This window comes from Ambystoma mexicanum, chromosome 2p, assembly GCF_040938575.1.
Source record: "Ambystoma mexicanum isolate Mex_15411 chromosome 2p, UKY_AmexF1_1, whole genome shotgun sequence".
Classification (NCBI taxonomy): Eukaryota; Metazoa; Chordata; class Amphibia; order Caudata; family Ambystomatidae; genus Ambystoma; species Ambystoma mexicanum.
The window spans coordinates 633,805,274-633,821,447 of record NC_090923.1 but is presented as its reverse complement, the minus strand read 5'-3'; positions in this window follow the sequence as shown (position 1 = coordinate 633,821,447).

Genomic DNA, 16,174 nt, shown 5'->3' with positions numbered 1-16,174 from the left:
GCATTCAGGGCGGTAATGGATTGTGAAAGTAGGTACTCTTTATTGAAAGAGTTGTTGACGTGTGTAGGGTGTTGAATATTTCAGGAAATATGTTTGTGGGCAGCGATTCATGGTGTGTACGGACCATAAGCCTTGAGTGGAGGTGTTCACGGTGAAAGGTAGGATGAGAGCAACACCCAGAATTACTAGGTTGCGCTTGCGAGTGCAACAGTATTTGCTGTGGAATATGTTCCGGGGGTACAGAACAAAAATGTGGATTATCTGTCGAGAATACCATTGGAGAATGTGTATGTTGATAGGGATGGGGAAGAAGAGATGGTGGGTTGTTTAGAAGAGGGGTTTGTTGATCAACATGCAGTCATCGGAAAGGAAGAATGTAAAGGAGGTTTGATGTCAGATGCCATAAGAGGGTTAACAGGTGAAAGCATGAGGGGTGGCCGGCTAAGAAGGATGTTAAGGAAGAATACAGGGGATTTTGGGAAGTGAATGGAGCGATGTTAGTGGAGGATGAGTTGCTTCTTAGAGGACAACTGTTAGTGGCTCTAGCGTGTGTTAGGGAAAAGTTGGTGGAGAAAGCTCACGAGTGGCATCTAGGGAGAACAGGAACTAAAGGGAAGTTGAGGGAAAAATATTGGTGGCCTGGAATAGACGTGTTGGTGGAGAGGAAAGTGTGGGAATACTGGCCATGTCATAATTCTGACAAAAGCATGAGAGTCCACAAACATGAATTGTCACCTATTGACCCTCAAGTAGGCGCATGGGCAGTGTTGGAATAGATGTCTTGGGACTGTATAATACTCTTGGCAGAGAGATCAAGTTCATGATAGTAATGGTAGATTACTTCTGAAAGTTGCCAGAAGTGAAATTGGTGACACAAGTGTTTAGTGGTGAGATTGTACGTATGGAGCACGTTTTTAGACTGGAGGGATACCCACAGGAATCTACCAATAGAGATTAAAGGAGCATTACAAGAGGAGCTGGATAAACTATACAATGGCGATATCATTGAACCCATTGAGTCATCTGACTGGATCGCCCCAATAGTAATAATTCACAAGACCTGTGCCAGGGATGGAGCCATGAAACATTTCTTGGATTCTGATGCTGCTGCCAGGGTTTGAGGAGTCAAAGGCCCTGGAGAGTGAACACACGAATTAGAGAGGAAAAAGAAAGTGGGTGGGGGAAAAGGGCAAAGACAAAGGAACATTTACATCTACACTCTATACATATACAATTAATCATATATAAAGTCATCTTTGAAGCAAGGTATGGATCTCCTGGACACCAGACTCTTGTTCATGTCACAGCCACAATCTAGAAAGGCCTCCTCTTTAACCAATTCACCACTCACATCGCAAGGTACACACACAATGTCATCAAGTGACCATTTTGCTCCCCATTCGAGGATGACGCTCTTCTTTGCCACATTCTCTGCTGTTGTTTGTACTTGGACAAGCCTTTTGCAACTCTACGAGGATTCCTTACTCTTACCCAATCCCCTATTCCCCTATCCTCAATATGATATTTGATGTCGCCTTGGTATTGTAATAACACTCTTTGTATTTAACTTGTTTATCCATCACCTTCCTTGACACCTCCTCAATGTCTACATTCCTCACATGTTTTTTTCATGGACCTAGCAGGGATTAAACCGTTGCAACTTGCTCTGCCCCTCATCACGAAAGGTTCTATGTCTGATGTGGAATGAGGAGTCAGTCACCCTGTATGCATTCAAGGCTTCATTCAGTGTGTTTATCCATGGAAAGGAGTTTGCTACTACTAGTTGAATGATACCCTTGATGGACCCATTGATGAACTCAACAAGACCATTGTACCATAGGTTGGTACAATGAAGTGTGCTTGTGTTCTATGCTACAGTCTCTCAGAAATCTCTGCATCTCTCTGACAGGAATTGCTCACCATTGTCTGTGATAATCTCTTGTCGATCACCCTCTCTACTAAATACTGTTTCTAAAAACGTATTACTTTCCTTGTCGTTACCGTATCTTGTATCATGCCCTACTCTACCCTCTTGGATGTGTAGTTCATGAGTACAATAACATACACTCTTTCATGTACCACTGTTTTGAATGGCCATACAATGTCCATCACAAGTTTCTTCCATACAGAATTTGGTATTTGCACTGGTTTTAAGGGAGTTGTGCCAGGTTTCTTTGATTTATCACTGTTGGCACAGGCTTTACAATTCTTTACTAGTTCCTCTGCCTCACTCATCCCTGGCCACCAATATCTTTCTCTCAATTGCCGTTTCATGTAGGTTTCTTCCTAGTGGCCATCATGAGACAGTTGAAGAATTTTGTTTCGTAGGCATAGTGGGGCTATCAAGCATTCACCTCTCAATAATCACCCTGAACTCTCCCCAATCTCATTGCATACTTGATTGTATCCTAGAAGTTTCACTTTCACCATGTTTCCTGAAATAGGATATCTTACTGGGAAATAAAAGCCAGCCATTCTGGATAGTTAAGTTTAGAGTTTAAATTAATATGGCTAGCATACGCAGTCTTGTCCTTCAGGTTGTCTATATGGGAATCTAATGGGCAATCATCAGTAGTATCTTGTCATCTCAATATTGTTAACAATTGCAGTGTAGAGGGGGGTGTGGACCAAGATAGCCGCATGAAAGACAAGCTCTGTGATCCCCGCTCCGATGCAGAGTTGAGTTGATGTGCCCGACACGAATATTGTAGTTTTGCTGCATTGGCCACTCTGAAAATTGTCCTGGGGTGAAGGTGACTGATGCGCAGTGCTTTGTTGGAGTCCCGGAGAGGTTTGAGGGAGTGGTGCGCACCTTATGGAGTGGTGGCCTAGGCCGGGAACCAGGCCCGGTGGTGAGAGAGCCACTGGGCCCCCCAATCCCAGGATGCCAGGGTATTTGCTGTAGAGTGCGGGGAGTGCGGGGCGGTGCCTGTAGATCCGGTGCCAGGCGCTGTGGGTGCTGGAGGCCCCGGCTGGACACTCTGGTACTTGACTGCAGCGGCATGGTGAAGGGAGTCGTTGGCCATCTGGAAGTGCGGCGGGGGACCTGGCTGGGCCCGGGCGCTTGGTGGGGAGAGCAACCGTTGATTGCGAGCGGTGCCTGTTGTATCCAGGTAAGTTGTATAGCAGACTGTGGAGGACAGGGGTGGTGAGGTGCCCCCCACCCCTTTTGGAGATGTGCCAGTGGAAGTTGTGGGAGACCCGGGGAGGCCCACTAACATCAGCAGATTGCAGAGGAGGCCAGCGGGAGGCCCCCGCTGAGTTCTGGGAAGTCATTGCGGCCCATGGTGGCAGAAAGTGGGAGGAGGTTGACCCCCACTGAAGGAGAGTAGCAGGAGGTGGCAGGGTCCTGGCTGGGTCCCCGTGTCGGACACAGTGAGTGTCCGCGGTTAATGGGAGTGCCGTGGAGGTTGGGTGGGCCGTGGCTCCCCATAGCTGCTTCTGGCAGGGAGGTGTCGGACCCAGGTGGAGGGAGATCGCAAGAGGCAGAGGGTGGCCTGGGTGAGCCAGAGCAGGAGTCAGCTGTGCTTGGAGGCGGCCATGCAGAGGGGGCGGGAGGCCTGGAGTGTCTGCCCCACAAAGAAGATAGAGCCTGATAGGTGGGAGCTTGTGCTCTGGGACTGGACAGTGGTCCCGGGAGTGCTTGGACAGGCCACTGCGTGTTGCTGTGATCCCACCTGCACTGTGGTGAACTTTCCTGAAGTGCAGGGGAAGCCCCCTCTGAAGTTGGAGAGAGATTAAAGGCTTCCCACACATGTTATTTGACGGTGAAAGTGTGCTTTTGCAGTGTGGGGCACCTGTTGCATGAGGAGCGCCGTTGGAGTTGAGAGGTATTTATTGTGGTGGGAGCAGGGGGTGTAGCCTGTGGGCTGGTCTGGCCGGTGCCCTTGTCTGGAGGTGGTAGTTGGCTCTATGGACAAGAAGGGGGCCTGGAGCTTTGGGAGTAAGGCAGTGCAGGACTGGCGGGACAAGTCCAATGGTGGCAGGGATTGGTGGTGAAGCCCCAGACATCCTGGAGTGGATTCAGTCTTTGGGGATACAGTCCCTGCAGCAGTACAGGAGGGTAGGTGTGACGGTGGACATACAAGGGTCTGAGGACCTGTTCCCTGGCACAGGATGGCGGCAAGCCTATACAACCCATGAAAGAAATCAAGGCGCTGAGGGGGGACATCCAGGCTTCGATTACAGATTTGCGGGGCAGGGTGGAGGTTTGGGAAAACAAGGTGGGGGTTATGGAAAGTAACCACCTGAATGCAGATTTATTCCGTATGGTATCTGGCACTTCAGAAGGAGCACAGGGATGGAGCTTATTACTCTGGGGCTGGGAGGTGTGAGGTGGAAACGGTGCCATGAATGAAGTGCGGGTGCCTCGGGGGGAATAGAGGGGGCAGAACAACTGCTGGTAGTGATGCTAAATGTGAAGGGAATGAATGCGTCTACTAAGCAGGACCCTTATTGCACACAAGTTTCGAAGGTTGAACTTGGATGTGTTAGTGCTCCATGAGACGCAGATGATAGTGGGAGCATTGGATTCCATCTGGCCAGATTGGGCAAGTGTTTTGGTCTTCTGGTGCTGTGAAAAAGGGGGGAGTTGGGATCTTGCACAACAAACTACTGCAGATTTTGGACCCCCTTATTTGGAAAGTGCCCTGGGGTATGGTGCTGCTGGTCTTGGGAGAGGTATGTGGAGTGGTAATCTCGATTCTGTCGTGTTATTGTTCCAACCAGGGTCAAATGGGCTTCCTCGAGAATACTTTGCCCAATATTTTACACAAGGCCAGGGGACCACTGTGGCTGGGGGAGGGGTGGACTTCAACTTGTGGGTGGATCCGGGGTTGGAGCGTAGAGCATTTCGGAAGGGATGGAGGGTTACCCCAATTTGCAAAAAGGTGGGGAAAAGTTCCAGGAACACTTGACCTCACTCTTGGTCGCCAATGTGTGGTGACAGCTACAACCAGGGCTATGGGGGTTCACTTTTTTCTTGCAGCTGCACGGTACTTACACGCGTATCAATTATAAATGTGTGCAGAGGGAAATGTTGGTGAGAGTTATGTCTTAAGACATAGTCCTGGTTAGTTGGTCTGACAATTACTTGGTGTATATGGGATTCTTCATGGGCGGTCTGCGGGTACAGGATTCCCTGTGGAAGTGTAACGATTCCCTCTGGAAGGACGAAGTGTTCCAAGGGGAGATGTGTGAAGTGATTTCCAACTACATTGAGGTGAATGATACGAGTGAAGTGGAGGGTGTGGGAGGCAGTGAAAGAGACATGGAGAGGGGTGCTGATTAGGGAGGGTTCCAGGAAGAAAATGATGCAGGGCCTCCTGGAAAACAAACTTAAGTCTGATATTATAAATTTGGAGGGGTGAGAGCAGAGGTGAGGTCTAGGGTTGGGGGAACTGATAGAATGGGTGAGAGTCAAGTGGAACCAACTAAGGACCTTGGAGATGGACAAGGTGGTGTAGAAATTGCGCTTTTGCGGCAGAAACATTATGAGCGGAGGGATAAAGCGGATGCCTTGCTAGCAGTTAGATTGAGGGTGCAGCGGGCAGGGAGATGGGTGAGGGGATGTCAGATGATGTAGGGTAATGCACCTTCCATCATGGCCGCCGCCTCCCCTGAGCACCAGAGTGCTCAGATGCCTGCCCTGCCTCCATTGTGACTTAAGGGCCAATCAGGAGCCGTCAGGCGAGAGCCGGCCCATGTCACAAAGGCCCTCGCTAGGCCCCTTGTCTTACTGCCTTCGGTCCACTTCCACATGACTCGACCAGCAGGATCATCATTGCGCTGCCTGCACGAGGCAGGAGGTGAGAGGAATCTCCAATACCGAGCATGAGGGAAGCCCCTCAGGGTTTTGCCTTACTTTATTGCAATTTTGCTCAAGGGCATAGGCCAGCACTGCTTTTTGTCTTTTTCTTGCCCTAATGGACTTTCCTTTTGGTGATGCTGCACTCTCTACCTTCTTCTGGGCTTGAGTGCCTGCATTGACGTGCTTTGCACAGTGACCGTGTGGTGCTTTGGCCATTTTTCCACCTTCCATCATCGCCCCCGCCTCGCCCGAGCACCGGTTTGCTCAGATGCCTGCCCTGCCTCTAGCCTGATTAGGCCTCCGTTCTGACTTCAGAGCCAATCAGGAGCCAGCAGGCGAGAGCTAGCCCATGTCACATAAAGGCCCTCACTAACGTCTCTTGACTGGCCCTGTCAGGAGCAGGAGGGAGCCGTTTCCATGCTGGTTACTTCCATGATCCTGCCTCTTGGCAACACCAAAAATGATCAAACTGGAAGTGACCCTTGCATGCTCTAATCCCGAATCAACCTGCTATCCATTACTCCAGTAAATTACACGGTTCACTTGCTTTGGATTACACACCTCCCTGTGTCACTCTGACTGTTTGACTGTTGCATGCATCCTTTCCCTACTTGCCTAGCTGCAAATTATAATCTCTGCCCCAATTGCAATATGCATCTTGCTGTGCCTCTTACTGTATGCTTTCTGCTTTTTTCCTCAATGACCTACTTCAAAAAGAAAAGTATCACTTCCATTGTACTTCATTTGAGTGCTCTCTGGTGACTTCAAATTTAGATGTGTTTTACATCTGTGCATCCTTCTTGCCTCCGTCGGCTGCTAGTCCACCTGGTGAGTTTGCCCGTGCATTGTGCAGCCTCTCAAACCGTCCCTCTTTTCCTCCACCTCTATGGCACACTGCATCAGCCCCATCTTTTGTAACTGCTACTCTATCTCCTATCCCTCCTCTCTCACAAAGACTGGAAGAAAAAAGCTTAAAAAATAAACTCTCGCGGACACCTACGTTAGTGCTACTTCCAGGCAGACTATCACTGATATTCTCTTCTCTGTCCCCTCTCCAGACCTATGGACCTCTCTCCCCTTTTTCCTCTTTGCCCATTACTGGCACTCGATGGGAAGTACTCTTGGCATACTTCTCATCCTCTGAGTGCATCATTAATGTCTATCACAATGGCATTGTCATGGCACTGGATCCTCAACCCAATCTTCTTTTCTCCGACAGGTGCCTGCCGGCACTCATCAACTTCCTACCTTCTCCTGCTACTCCTCTTACCTCTCTCTCTGCACCTCCTTCACCACCTCTGATTGGTGTACCACCTCCCTGTACCCCTCCTCGGAAAACCTTCAAAGGCAGTGACTGGCTACACTTAGCCAACCTGAACGCTCAATCTGCTGTCAAACATTCTTCTGACATCTGCCTCCTTTTTGAAGACTTTGATCTCGATGTCCTCACTCTCACTGAGACGTGGTTCAATGCCAGTTCAGTCACTGCTTTCATTTTTTTCAAACACTTCCTTTATTGGTACACCTGAGTAAAACATGGCACAAATAGAGTATATTGACATATTCGACACAGGACAGAGCAGGTAACCGGTACATAAAGATCTTGTGGGGTACAACAAGACGAGGGAACCTCTATGGGTAGTAAGCTTCAAGCTCCGGCGATAGGGGCTGAGCTTCCATGGCTAGGGATCACAAAGGCTGTGGAACCACAAGTGAGTCAGGTGTAGGGTTTGTACATAGAAGGTACGTCCTCAGCGAAGCCCATATATCAATGAGACAGGATTGGTTGCAAATATGTCCAGTGGTATTCCATGTCATTTGTCCACACTAGATCTTTATTAAGGGAATGTACGCTAGTCCATTGCAGCAAGGTACAGCGTTTAGCCAAACGGAGACACAAACGTGCACATTTACCTACACCTGCCAAGGAGGGATAGAAGATGTGAAATAGAGAAGTCAGGGGAACAGGATCAATAGTTTTACAAATCATTTCAGATAACATTGCACATACATCATTCCAGAACTCTAAAATTCACAACATGTGAAAATATATGACATTAGGGAAAAGACAGCGTGGGCATGCTCCGGTACCGTCCCTAGAGAACAGCTGTAGTCGACCAAGGGTATAGTGATAGCGGTGTAACACCTTTAGCTGGATCAATCTAAATCGGAAGTTACATGAAACTTTGTGGAATGGAGCAGTGATGCCTATCGCTTTCAAGATTCTCTGCCAGGCCCCTGCTGTGATGCTGGCAGGGTCAAAGCCACCGTTGTTCACCTCCCCATCCGGGAGTATCAGAGATCGGAGATCGCCATCTCCAACCGAGAGTTTCTCGAGCTGTACATGGGGGAGGAGGGGCTTCTGTGAACCAGAAAGCTGCAAACTGTGCCTGTGCAGCCAGCCAGTACAATTGGAAATAAAGTGCATTGAAGCCCCCCCTGTCATATGGTTGTGTGAGTGTTTCCCATTTCAATCGCACGGCACCAGAGTGCCATACAACCCTACAGATTGCGCTAATTCCTGAAATAACTCCCTCCCAGTCCATAGTGGCACATTTAAAAACAGATATAGGAGTTTAGGGAGTATTGACATTTTCAGGAGTGCTTTGCTGCAGGCGACCATAATGGGTAGGTGGTACCTTAGAATGCAATTGCGTCATATACGCTGTGTAGTTGGGGTCAAGTATCGAGAGAAGGTTGCATGCTACTGTCACCCCTAAATACCGGATAGTTTCAGGAGCCCATCTGAGACCCTGGAGATCTTGAGGAGAGTCAGTAGTGTCAGTGAGGGGGAAGAGCTCTGATTTGGAGAAGTTTTCCTGGAGGCCTGATAGTTCCCCAGAGTACGAGATGTCTTGCATAATAGGCACCAAGTGTTTCTGTGGGTTGCGGCTATACAGTAACGTGTTGTCGGCATAAAGCAAGATTATTTGTGGGTCTCTCACCATTCTAACCCCCCGGTGCTTGTGTCAGACCATATCTGGCAGAGGTTCAATAGCAAATATAGCAATATCAAATATCAGAGGAGACAGTGGGCAGCCCTGGCGAGTACCTCTGTTGAGGTAAAGGAGGGAGAGAGCCTCTAGGAATCCATGGCCGAATTTGCACCCCAATAATACAGCATACTTGAAATCCCAGGACACTGAGTCAAATGCCTTTTGGATATCTAGGGCAGCAGCCACAGCCTGGACCCCGGGGTCTATTTGTGCTAGGATGTTAAACAGGCGACGTAGATTTAGTGTCTTGGACCTGCCTGGAATGAACCCGGATTGATCCGGATGAATGATATGTGGCATAGCTGGCATCAGTCTAGTAGCAAGTATTTTGGCGAACACTTTCACGTCAGTGTTAATTAGGGAAAGCGGGTGGTAGGATCCACATTGGTCAGCAGTTTTCTCTGGTTTCAGTAGGACCATGATGACCGCTTCTCCCATGGTGGGCAGGAGCAACCCAGTTCGGAGCGACTCCTGCCACACCCGTAAAGGATAGGGGGCAAGGATTTCCTTGTAAAATGTATAGAATTCGGCAGTGAGGCCATCAAACTGACAGCTTTCCCAGAAGGTAATTGGTCAATAGTTTGGGTGATGTGATATGGAGGGAAACTGGGAGGTCTAGCTGAGCTTTAGTGTCCTGGGAGAGTTGACTTAGTGGGAGAGTATTATGAAACAAGTCTATCTCTTCTACTGTGCACAAGTCTTTATTCGTGCAGAGGTCAATGTAAACTTTTTTGAATACACCGGTGATGGCAGCGGGAGTGTGTGCAAGGTTGCTGAAAGCATTGGTCACAGTAGAGATACATCCACTGCCTTTTCTTGATGGGCTATAGGAGCCAGTAATTTCCCTGGTCTCTCGCCCTCCCCATATCTTCGAGCTGCTGTTGGGACATCAAAGAACCTTACTTCACGTTCTGCGCTTATTCTGAAGGTGTCAATGACCTCTTTGATTTGTGCTAGGGTGGCCAAAGAGGGATCCGCCATCAGTCCCCGTTCCAGTTTCCTAAGGTTATCCTTGCACTGTCGAATGCTATGCCTTATTGCTTTAAGGACACTGAACTCAGAGGCCAGTGCTATTCCTCTAATATAGACCTTAAATGTTTCCCACAGTGTACCAGGTGAAGACACAGATCCATCATTCTACTCAAAGAATAGATGTACGTGTTTATCAATGGTGGACGCAAACACAGCATCATGCAGTGCTAGAGACTTAAATCTCCAGGTGTTGCAAGGCCTAGAGAGTGATGGTAAAGTCAGGGATATGACGATTGGGGAGTGATCAGAGTAGGTGCGTGGTATCATACACATTTCTGCAAAGCATCCAAGGAGCATCTCAAAGATGAGCCACAAGTTGATGCGGGAGGAGGAGTCATGGACAGAGCAATAGAAAGAGTAAAGTTGTTTCTCTGCATGTAGTGTCCTCCAAGCATCCACCAGCTGCAGTGACTGCATGCCATCCTTGACTAAGTTAGCTGCATGTGTAAGTACTCTCTGAGCATGGGTGGACCTGTCACAGCATGGGTCCAGGATAGTATTAAAGTCACCACCCCATAGTATAGGGATAGTATAGGGACCAGCGGATACCGTTCAAGTTCATTATTTCACTCTAGAATTGGGGTTCTGCGATATTGGGGCTGTATACATTCAACAGTATCAACACTTTTCCTGCCAGAGAACCATACACCAGAACGTCTCTGCCCAGAGGGTCCACTTTTGTACATTTATACTGGAATGGGAAGGACTTGTGCACCAGGGTCATGCCCACCTAGATTGTGAGGAGTAAGATGTATAAAACTATGTTCCCCCTCAGTGTTTAGCGAACCCTTCACAGGTTGCAGCAAGGGCATGGGTCTCCTACAAGGAATAGGATTTTAGCCTTATGTCTGTCCACGTAAAGATGTAGCCTATGCCGTTTAAGGGGGTTGCCCAAGCCCCTTAAATTCCAGCTAAGGGGGGTTACTGCCCCATTAAGGTATGACACTAGTAGTAACTTCACCCACAAGGGTTTGAACTGACCCTCAAGCCGACAGAGTGTTTCATTAGGTGCCCATATCCTACTTCTCTGTGTGTATGATGTGCCAAGCGTTTTTGTTTTTTATAGAACCCCAACTCCTTCCCCCAGCCCCCACCCACACTGCCCCCTGAAATGTGGTGATGTAGCCCTGTACAGAACACCCACAACAATAAACGCAACTTTGCATTGGGAGGCTGGTGCACAGGCCCACCCGGGCCGTCATTAGACATAGATACAGTAGAAATAAGGATATATACCAATAAGCTATCACACTAAGCATCTCGAGATATTTACCACCCACCTCATCACACCGAAGTAAGGAAGTCACGTACAAGAGATTTGAGAGGTGGAGTGATAGCAGAAAAAGGTGATAGTTTCAACTACTCAGGGGAATCCCTGTGAGAGTGCAAGGTTGAGAGTGGACAACCAAAATGGGCAATTACAATAATTGAGTTTAGTCTAGGGCGTTGTCACTGTGTCATCCCGAAACTTCATAGCTTCGTCAGGTATGGTGAAGAAGAACATTTTGTTACTCCATTCAACCTGCAGTTTGGTGGGGTATAGCATAGCGTATTTTATGTTGTTCTTGCATATTTGTTTCTTCACTGCCAGGAAAGTCTTCCTCTCTTGCTGAACGGTTACCGAGAAGTCCGGGTAGACCTGTATCCTGGGGGATCCCAGCATAATATTGCCCCTCTCCCGAGCCGCACAAAGAATTGCATCTCGATCACAGTAATTGAGTATATAGGCCTCAGACTAGGAGTGAGGGATCAGTGAGCTCGTTCAACCGCACATTGTGGTGACAATGAAGGGTTTCCTAGAAGCAGTAGTCGGGTGGATTCAATCCATTGTTCGAGGGACGATTCAGAGCTGCTCTCATGGACTCAAATAATATGAATATTGTTGCGGCGGGAGTGCGACTCCAGATCGTCATTCTTTTTCTCCACCTGGAGTACCCACCTGGAGAGTTTAGCTAGTTCAGCTCTCATGGTTGACATGCCCTCTTCCACCATGCCCACTCTTGTCTCGGCCTCCATCAGGCGTGGATCTGTTTTATCGATGCAATCAATGATGCTGGTCATGGCCAGATTACTGTGTACCTTAGCAAATCCCTCTTGCATACACGCCATCATCCGCTGTTACTCGGTAGGCTCCATCTTGATAGGTTCTGATTCTGCATCAGCAGGCATCCCGTCCGAAGGTGAGGGTTTAGAGGTCGATTTGGTATAATGGCTCATCGATCGCTGGTTTTTGTCCCCCCGGTCATCATGTGCAGAGGAAGGTGATACACTGAAGGTAGGAAGCGGCCAGTTACACTCTAGAGCGCAAATTTGTGCCGAGTACTGTGGTGCATGGGCCAGTTGGGATGCAGGGGACTAGGGCGGTGGGCTCCCAGGACAGACGCCAAGCAATAATGCAAGTGGCTACAATCAGCGCCAGGTGGTTGGCCTGGCCCACCCTCGGTTGGCAGCAGTCAGCGAAATGTACAATGAGGGTTTGGGGGCCAAAGAAATGTAGGGGAGGACTGGCCGCGAGGCCCTCCTCACCTACAGCCTTCTCCCCAGGTGAGGACCATGGCTCGATGGGCGTCCCCTCATGCCACCCGGGCCCAGGTGGAGGAGGGTTCACCCGCCGACGACATTGCCCACACGTATCCGTTCCCTGCATATACAAAAATTCAGTTAGGCCTAGAAGCCATCTTGTCTAGCAAAGATGGCGTGAGTTTAGCACACTGTAGCGCAGCCCCCCACCTTTGGAGGACTTTCCAAGCATCCCTGCCGCCGCAGCACTATGGTAGATCCGCTGCGAGCGCGTTCCCATGAGAAAGCCGGGTATGAGATAACCCGAGATGCTAAACACTGTAACATTTCGTCGTTCACAATGTAATACTGCATCCCGTGCGACCTGGTCCGCGAGGCCAGGGCAACGCAGAAATGAATTCAAGTAGTGGTATTAGTGAACTACTTTTCTTAAACAGAATCTGCAAACCATGAATTAGCCATAAAAGTGAAATGTTTATATGACTTCACATTGTGATTGTACTAATGCTGCTAGATCACAGAGAAAGTGTCTTTAAGTCATATGTAGACACATGAACCCCTATATGTCTCCTTAAGTCACCCATAGTGGCAACCGTCAATCTCTGTGGTCCATAATATAGTTCTACCTCATGTACCGTCGAATGTATATAGATACTTAAACACTGCAGTACATATAATACCATGTAATGAAAAGGTACTCGAATCGACTGTATTAAAGAAATGTGTAACGAAGTCGAAATATAGATGTGTGTTTAAATAAGATCAAAATAAGGCAAAACATTATAAAAGTTCTGCATTCAAAAGTCAGCAACGCACGAGGAAAAAACCTTTGTGAATATATGCAAGGCCATTCTCCCTCCCACCCTACGAAGCCTGCCAGATAAAGAAGCTAAGGCATGTGCCGCGCTCCCTCACCTCCCCCAACCAAGCTGGAGCCGCTTCAGAGAGTCAGAGGCCCCGGTACCGCACCCAAGGCCACAGCCCGCCACCTGTGTTATTTACAGCACTGTAATAAACCCACGTTTGAATCCACAGATCTACCAGCACCCTCTCGTAAATCCCACAACCCCCCTAGACCACCCCAAGAATCATGACCCCGTGCAAAGCTGGGACAAGACACAGAGCATTCGGCCCAGGCCCCAGAGCCCAGCCCCTCGACCTAAAATACCGGTCAATAGGACACAGGTAAATCTCACCCCAACCGACAACTACCAGACCTCTCACGAGGTGCATTCCTCATGTGTTGCATTTATTTTATAAGATAAACTGCTGAGCGATTTATTGATGAACTTAAATGTCGTTTCTTGAATAACTGCAGTGCGCATGGCCTAGGGCAAACGAGTCAGGAAAGGTATTCATCTTTGTCACAGGCTGCCCCAGCATACCAACACCGCCCGGATGACCTCAAGCCGGCCTGCCAGGCCCAACCCAACCCACGAGGCTGACCAGTGACGTCCTCCCACCCGGACCAACCAAGCTGCAGCAACACCTATAGTTAGTCGACGCCACCCAATCCCAATTAACTTGTGCCCCCTATAGTGTGTAGGTTTTGATGACGTTTTTTGTATTAGAAATACGCCTGTCTTTGCTATTGTCAGGCAGAGCGCTCTCGGAGGTTGCAGAGTTCTTTGCATGCCCTATTCTTTGGATAAACTCCCATTTACGCTCACCAGCACTCTGTCTTGGCCTTATTCCCATTACGGGAGTGTCCATCATTGTCTCCTATTGCGGGGAGGATCGTGCTAACTTGGGGGCGCTTCCTTTCAGTGGTGACCCCGATAGCGTGATATCTCCAAATTATTTTTCCTAACTCCTTTTTAACGACCCCCTTGTGGCACGAGAATCTCCGGTCGAGAAGGGATACGCACGGTGAGCCGGCTCCGGGAGGCTGCCCGCCAACGGCGACCGGCACAATAAGAAGTGCGCACTCAATGAGAAAGGGTACGGGATCCCGATTGGAAAAAAATCCCCTTTGAGTGCCGCTCGCCGGAGCCAGGGGCTGACCGTTGAGTTACCGGTGACACTGCCTGGACGGACCCAGTTTCGGAGACTATCGGCTCAAGACGGGCACGTGAGTACCGAGTGCGAGCGATCGTAAAGGGGAAGGGAGGGGAAATTGTGAACAGAGGAACGGGGACAGGTAGAGGAGAAGAATAATGGGGGTCTACTAAAGACGGGTCTTGAAAATTTCTTTATCTTTTTCTTTGCATATGGCCATTAGGAGTAAGAAGTGAATGAAGAAGTAGAAGTGACGGGAACCTAGCTCCGAAAGGGGGTGGAAGGCGGCGCCGCATAGTGCTATCTAAACTAGTACTGGGAATTTATGAAGAAGTAAAAAATAAGTTATTGGTGTCTGGCAAAGGGAGACACTTAGGATACTTTTAGTGATTGCTACTCTTTCTATTTCTTTTGTTTCCGTTCTACGGGGTAAGGGGTGAAAGTGAAAAGGGTATAAGATAAATATACTTGTAGAAGAACTATAAAGTAGGGAGCACATTTGTAGGAGTGGGGATTAAGTAGTAGCACGTACAGACGTGAACACAGTAACCATAGCAGAAAAACAGGGACAGCTGGCCAGGGAGGAAAGGGAGGAAAAAAGTGAGGTGTGAGTGGGAAAGCATTGTGAGGGGTGCGCGCACCGTGTGAATAGTGAAGAAGAACGACTGACCGCGAGGGGGTGCCAGAGAGTGTGGACCATAACTAGCAGGTGGTTGATTGTGAATGAAAATTGCGCGGGTTTGAACAGGGATGCGAAGAGAATGAGGAATGGCGAGTAAGAAAGAATGTTAGTAGTGAATTTAACTTGCGTAATATCATTGAGAAGTCTGCTCTTGCCTGGGCCATAAAAATATACGTAGACATATCTATACGTAATCAAAAGTAAAGTAGGTGAACACGGTCAGTGCTATTGATTTAGAATATGGGGGCAGAAACTCCCTTGTCACATATTTGTACGAGCTTACCGGGATACGCTGAACGAATCAAGAAATACCACGATCAATGGGTAACAGAATTAAAAGGGGAAGGATTGCCCCAGATTTGGCCTGAGGGGGGGTCTTTTGAAAAAAGCGTCCTAGATATGGTACGAACGTGCATTCACCTCAAGTACAAGGGCAAACAGTGGCAAAACAGGAAGGAGATATTAGATCTCTGGAGACTATTTGAGGAAATACCCCCACCCAAAGCTCCGGCGCCAAATGTCGATCTACCTTCCACCACAGACAACCCATTGATGATTCCAAGAGAGGAGAAGGAACAACTAAATACAGAACAACCTGTAGAGGTGATTAGTTTGTACCCGATATTACATAAACCGGCCCCCGCAGCAGGATATAGTGATCCTACTTATGTGCCTCCCCCTACAACTACTACACCCCTAAAACCAACAGCCCCCCCACCATACGAAAGCACTAGAGAGCGTGCCCAGAGAAGCGCGCAAAGAGGGGACATAGAAAAGCTAACGAGCGATTTAGAATCGAGGCTCTCGATAGCAAAGGATGAACTCTCAAGAATAAAAGACATATGTGAGCGTACAGCAGGCACTCCCACTCGATCAGGACGTGTATCCAGAACATCAAGTGAAAGTAGAGAAATTGAGGAAGGATGGAAAAAGGGTGAAATATTGTTCAGAATAGAGGAAGAACCGACAAGAATAATACAGGTGGAAACACCAGAGGGGAGCATCGGTGATGTATCACGGCAGACAGGGATCAGAGAGGACCTGCTATGTGATGTCCGAGGCGAAGTAGATGAGAGTGATAGGTTGAGCATGGCAGTAGGAGGGGAAAGCGAGGAGCTGGACGGTGGATGCTCACTA